Source organism: Glycine max, chromosome 20 (assembly GCF_000004515.6).
Source record: "Glycine max cultivar Williams 82 chromosome 20, Glycine_max_v4.0, whole genome shotgun sequence".
Classification (NCBI taxonomy): Eukaryota; Viridiplantae; Streptophyta; class Magnoliopsida; order Fabales; family Fabaceae; genus Glycine; species Glycine max.
Genome location: NC_038256.2, coordinates 25700906 through 25708250, shown reverse-complemented (window position 1 = coordinate 25708250; position 7345 = coordinate 25700906).

The window sequence follows — 7345 nt, the reverse complement described above, 5'->3', positions numbered from 1 at the left end:
GATGATGTATCTTGAGTTTCTTGGATTCTTGTCTTGAATTAAACTTGAGAAGCGAATGATCCTCTTGAATTAAACTTAAGAAGCACATGATCACATGGCATCATCAAAACATCAAAGTCTTTGCTTCTACAACTCCTTGTGTGCTATTTGTGTTTGGATCCTGTGATGATCTCGAACTTTGTGTTTATGGCAGCAGATGACATTAAAGAACATTGTGCTAGAGGACGCTGGGACGCAATGCACTGATAGGATACGACATTAGGGATGAGTTTTTATTTTAAGTACATGGTGTTATTTTATTTTATTTTATCTCACTCATTTAACAAAATTTCTTTTGTAAACTTTGACGGCTTTGCTCCGAGCCAAATATGTATTTTTATAAGTTTTATTTGACAATATTAAAGCGAATGTGAGCATTTTACCCTTTTGAAATTCTTTTATTTAAATGTTTTTAAAAACTATTAATTAATTCCGCATTTTTATTCCTTTTATTATTAGCATATATATGTGTGTGGGGGGGGGGGGGGGGGGGGGGGGGAGGGGTAGAAGGTGTCACAATAGTCGGCTAGATTTGGATGTTTTGAATTGGTGGAAGATGAACTCAAGTAGATTCCCAACTCTTGCAAGCATTACAAGAGATGTGCTTGCTATACCTATCTCTACTGTGGCCTCTAAGTCTGTCTTTAGTGCCTGAGGAAGAGTTCTTGATCCATATCGTTGTTCTCTTACTAGAGGGAGGTTGGTATTAATAGATTATTATTATTATATATTTGATGCTAAATATCTGTGTAAACACCTTTTTTTTAACTTAATTATTCATATTTTTTTTGTTTGTTGGTTTTCTATGCATTCATATTGATTCTTTAAAATATCTTAGAGTGTGCTCTTCCAAGTATGGGGCAGGGAGAATTGCAAAATATGTCAGGGCTATTTGGTCTTCATTAAAAGACACCCTATCTACTTATTTGAGGGAGCCATATTTTTCTTTTATTATAGCACCTGTAGATGGTATTGGCTTCCCAGAGAATGAATTTGTGCTAGAAGCTTTGTCCCTACTTCAACAGCTTATTTTTGCAAAATAGTAGTTTATTAGTTAGCTTGATAATTGATGATGAGGATGTCAACACTATTTTCACACTAGTAGAAAATATAGAATTAACATCGCAAGATTAACATCGGTTTTTTAAAAAACCGATGTTAACAAAAGCGCGGTGGCATTTTTGTAAATAAGTCGAGTTAGTTAACATCAATTTTGACAAAATCGATGTTAACTAACTGATGTTAATATCAGTTTTTTTTAAACACGACGTTAAGTACCTGCGATTAACATCGGTTTTTTGAAAACCGATGTTAACTACATTAGGTCAACATCAATTATTTTTAAAAAACCGATGTCGTGCTGTTGATAAATTAAAAACCTGAATTACTTCATCCTCCCGTGTGCTAAAACCCTATCGTACTTTCTCCTTTATCCTTCTGCCTGAGCACCGACTGCCGCAAATTGCTGGTGACTGCAACCACATTGTTGTCAGCTACGACTGCCACTAAAACCCTATCATCACTGCAACCACATTATTGTCAACTACAACTGGTCGTGACTCTTCTTTCTTAGTCCCACTCTGAGTTGCCTATGGCTGCAACTCGAGGTCAGCTTCATGTCTTCATTCTTTTTCGTTGCATTTAGACTATGTTTTCTTTGCTTTTTATAAGGACATTGTTGTCGTTGGACTTTGTTTTTTTGGTTGGGGTACGGATCTCTGTTACCTTGTTGATCGGAAGTAGTTTGACCTATTTGTTCTTTTGCTTTGCTCGTTTCACATTTTCTGTTCTTTTGAATCTATTAGAAAATTATTTGCAGTTGGTCTACTATCCTGGGGTGTCGTAGATTCAGTTCCTTTTTCATTCAATGTTTTGATAGTGAGGCAGGGGCTGGTGGTTATATATGTTAGTTGTTTTCCTAACCATAAGATTTATTTGATAGTGGGAAAGGGAATGTAATGATGGAGATGTGGGCAGAAGGGTTTCAGAGGTGTTAGGCACAATGGATGGTTTTGGGGATTTCAATGAGTTAGGAGAACACAAAGGGCTTTGTGTACTTTGGGTCAAAAAACAAAAGCTTTGGTGAAGTAACCCAGCTTCTGGTGTGGCAGGTATTGGTTTTGCTGACAAATAGTGCAGCTGCGAACAAAAGCTTTAGTGTCAAAGTACATGCATGACCAGTAGAAGGAGGTGCCAAGCCTAACCAAATTTGGTTGAGGTTTAAGTGTCCTGTTGTTGGGGAGGAGTGGTGAAGATTGGAAATCTGAGGCACAAAGAGTCAATTCTGTAAGTACAATAAGCCTTTTGAGACTTGGAAAGTTATTTGCATGCTTTCATCAATTTCAACTTTTCTAATCAGTTATTTGCATTCACAAGGTCTTGCGTTTAAATTTGTAGGTTATGTTTCATTCCACTTTGTAATTTGATCCACTGTTGGATTATCTGCCAAAGGACTTGCAACATACTTCTCTTGTACAACAAGTGTTGAACCAATTGGCTAAAGGTATGTCTCTATTATAGGGTCTGGATTCCCAAATATCATACTTATGACCATGAACAAGAGCTTCTACATGCTCAAATATGATAGTTGTTGGTTTTTTGTATGAGAAATTTTGTAACAGAGAAAAAAAGAACACATAAAGCCCATAGTTTAGTTCAGTACCTGCATTAGTTGACTGTGCAAACAGGACTATAATGACAATGCCTCATAATACAATATAATACCTTATGTTGGAGTTTACTATTTCCTTAATGACATGTGAAATTTAAGTATTAGTTAACAAATGTTTTGGTGTTTTGGGTACTGAATAATTTATTTTTAAGTTTTTCATTGATTTTGTTCATGAATCGTACGATATAATCGATTCATTAGTGTTTTGGATACTGAATGATGTTGATATCCATTTTTGAAAAGCTGCCACTTGCCATTTGATTCTCTTATCCTACTTGGTGGTGGTGCATTTATTTTTATTTCCAAAATAAGGTTCAGAATAACATCATTTTGAAAGCAAGAATTTGGGCCAAAAGGGAACCTTAACCATTTTGATTTGATATAGTCTTATGACAAAGGCCACTCCTTGTATACTTAATTTCACATATAGTGCCAAGTAGTACTAGGTTCTGCTTTTACAATAAATAGCATTTAGGTTTGAAAATAATATGTAGGACAAGAAAGTAACTTAAGAACTAAGAAGCACATTAAACTTTGTCTACCTATTTACAGAAAGGGACACTCAGAAATGGGAGTATAAGTTATCCATTTATTGGAATAAAGTAAAAAAGAAAATCTAGTCTAGGAATCTGAACACATGAACCATAAAAATTCAGTGGTACATGAGAGAGGAGGAAGGATACAACATAATACAATCAAACAAGTTAAAACTCTCTCCTATTTAAGCTTTAAACCTTGAGAAAGCCAATGTGGCCCCTTTCTCTCTTGATCAAATGTCACACTTGAGCTTCTCATAGGGGTGGTGGGGTCACTGAAATCTCTCACCCTATCTGATTGGAAAGAGACAGAAGAATTTAGGTCCCTAGTTTTCCCATTGGGTGAGTCTGAGCACCCTAATGGAAGCAGATAAGGTTTCTTACTACTACTATTCTTGTTATTATTAACTTGGTTTCCTCCTCCTATGCTTAGAGTCAAATCCACTTCCATGTCTTCATCATAACCATCATCATTGTTTCTGCTTATTTTGCATCTCTCTAGTGTAGTGTTGGAGCTAAGTCCTGCCTCATGTTCATCACAACCGCATTAAAAAATGTCTCTCTTAGCAAGCCTTTCTAGGTCAAAACCCCTTTGCCTTTTTATGGTCTGTCCAGAACAGCTTCCACTCCTTTCCTTTGAGCATAAGTCCTCTCTCAAACTTTGGACATAAAGAGAAAATATCAAACAATAATATTACACATCCTAAAAGTGATAACCTATGTTTAGACTGAATTTAGATAGACTCTCAAGTGTTGGGTTCAGACATATAATAAACAGAAAATTTCTACGCCAAAGCGATGATATATAAAAACTATTCATATGTCTTCACTAACTAACAATAAGATTTCTCTGAGGTTGCAATTTGTTCCTGCAAAAAAATGGACTGAAACCCTAGTAAGTTTTGTCTTCATCAAAGACATATTGTAGGTAATTTACATAGCAAGGGATTTCATTCACTGCTTCTAAGGATGGGGTGGTCTAATATGAAGCAATCAAGAATTTTTCATGCGTTGCCAAAAAGGGGATTCAAACCGATTCATGTTGCAAACAATCATGACCAAAGGATCTAGTGGATTTCACCATCTTTTAGTTACAAGAATAGAACCATCAACCATAGAATTGACTTCAATACCCAAGAAGTAATCTAGCTTTCCAAGTTGTTTAAGAGAAATCAAAATGAAACTTGGTTGTAAACTGTTGGACTAAGGTTGCAGAACTAGCAATTATTATGATGTCATCAACATACACAAAAACATAAATGATATGAGAATCATCTTTGAAGATAAAGAGAGATGGATCACATTTGCTTGCAAAGAAGCCAAGATGCAGAAGAATGGTTTTAAGTCTGTCAAACCATTATCTTGGTGCTTTCTTAAGCCCATATAATTCTCTGTTTAACTTAAAAACTAGTGAAATATTATGGTTTTCGAAACCTAAAGGAAACCATCACTGTTAACATAATTAAAACGAACAAGATTAAGAAAATTTTAGGTGCAAATGTATAGATATAAATAAATTTGAGTGAGTATGACAAAGGTTTTGTAAAGAAGTTTGTGGTTATGGGTTACCTCAAAAAATCTCCAGTTATGACAAGCATGTTATATTTGGTCCAAAATAGTCTTTCTCTCCTCACCATTGATATTCTACAAGTTGATTATAGGGAAGTTCTCCATCTCTCACTCTTTGAAATTCTCTTGTTCCTCCGAGTAAAACTATGTTAGATTTAGTTTGTTTGTGCAGATAAGGAAACAATGTGTGTGCTATTTATAGAAATTTAAGTGTACAGTACAATTGATATATAGTAGTATTCCAAATCGTGTTTGACTAGTTATAAGGCATATGAATCATGAAATTTGCGTCATTGCATCGTGTTTTTAGAACTTAGAAGTTTAAGCTTGATTCATCATACAATTGTTAACTGTATCAGGTATTTAAAGCCTACACAAATGCTGAGTTGCAATGAAGTTGTAATTGCAAGTTGAGAGACAAACTAAGTAAGAGGGAGTTAGTGATATACAAATGGTAATATATCAATTATGGTCAATAATTTGTCTTTAGTCCTTTAAAAGTGAAAATACTATAATATAGTAGATGTATCTTGTTGTCCCTTAAATTTATACAAATCACATATTTTAATTGTCTTATTCTTGCTGGTTTCTAAACTTTATTTAGGTTTGTGGTTGCATTTAGAGAGGAATTTTATAAGTTGTACTTGCCGACTTTGGGTGACATCAAGGAAAGGGTAAGATTTAAGCTAGGATTGCCTATTTTGAGCATTATTTAACTTTTTATGCACTTTAAGTATATTCCTTGTTTAATTCCACTTTAAGTTGGCACCAAGTAAACTGTGATTGTTTGCAACTGCTGATATTAGGGTGTCTGCCATGAGATAAGCTTGTAATTTGTCTGACAAAAGTGTCCACATTTCCATCATCATTGATTATATGCTTGATTGCAACATTCAGATTATTTGTCATGGTACCCTTATAGACCTTACCTAAAATTGAAATCCATTAATAAGAATTCGTTATACATACAGATTTAATCAAGCTTGGACAATTTAAATAAATAAGTGGATGTCTTCAATTGGTTAGGCAAGGAAAAGAACCAAGATTTTAAGTTTTTAACTCTAGGAACACTTATCCAATTCCATGTTATGCTAGTGTGATCCTCTATCTGCATTGACAGTAAGCACCTAAAGTCACATGTGTCAATAGACTGATTACATCTTTCACAATGCCATGTCCCATCTGCGTTATTAGTAACTTTTTTGTTACATTGTCTATCCCTTATCTTGAGAGGGCACCCGAGGTAACAGAAGTTATCAACCTTAATGTGTGAAACAGCTACAAAGACAGATATCCAATCAGGCTTCTCTAAAGTCCCTAACTTCTCATCTTTAATTTGAGATATAGTCTTCCGCACATCAGTCTTACCTAGATTAGACATTTCTCTGGAAATAGAAAGAGTTGGGACACTCTTCCCTTCATTTTCAAACAATCTTTTTAGTGTACAAACCTCAGGAAAATCAGCCTCCACATATAGCTGACTAGTGGCTATAGTCCTGACAGACTTCCCATTGAAATCATTTAATCTGGCAGCTTTTGTAGCCAAAACTGGAAATTCCCCAACATGACAAATAGTTTTCAACCTTTGTCCTTCTACAATGCAAAAATTTCCCCAGAGTTAACTCAACACTTCGGCCAGACATGTCTTTCAACTGGAGAGTTCTCTTCTAAACTTCAATGCCATTTTTTTGTCATGATTGATGTTGTAGGCCTAATAGAAGTCACCACACCAATCACATCCATAATGTTGTTGTTTTCCAAACTTTCAATTTCACTAATGGGGCGATAATTAAATTTTTGTGATGTAATTGAGTCATTATCATCAAGGAATGGTTGTATAATTGATGCCACATCAAGGGTCAGCGCTTGATCATTGTGAAGGTGATTAAAATTCTTCTGAACTGGCTTTATGCTTCCCCTGGAAATTAGATATACCTTACTAGCTTCAATAACATTGTAGAACTGATCAGCCACAACATTGAAGCAAGTTGCCCGAATTTCTCCACCATCAAAATCCACAACATCAAAAGAAAACACCTACCAACATAATAGAGCTCCACATTCTTGGCCTATAGAGTTTTACTATTGAAAGGCTAACATAAGGTAAAAGTGATGGAAGCTTGCTTGTGGGGCTTCTATGCAGGCTGGATCTTTGAGCTTTAATGAGGTCCTTTAATGGTGGTTTTCCACCATGGAGATGCAGCGGAAGACAAAGGAGAAGAGGTGAGAGGAGGCGCCATCCACTAGGGAATAAGCCATGGAAGAAGAAGCTTCACCACCAAGATGAGCCTTGGATAAGAAGCTTGGAGAGGATGCTTCAATGGAGGAAAAGAAAGAGGGAGAGCAAGAGAGAGGGGGGAGCACGAAATTTAAGGAAGAAAAAGGGAGAGAAGTTGAACTTTGAGTTGTGTCTCACAAGACTCTCATTCATCAAAGTTACAACAAGTGTTACACATGCTTCTATTTATAGACTAGGTAGCTTCCTTGAGAAAACTTCCTTGAGAAACTTCTTTGAGAAAACTTCCTTCGG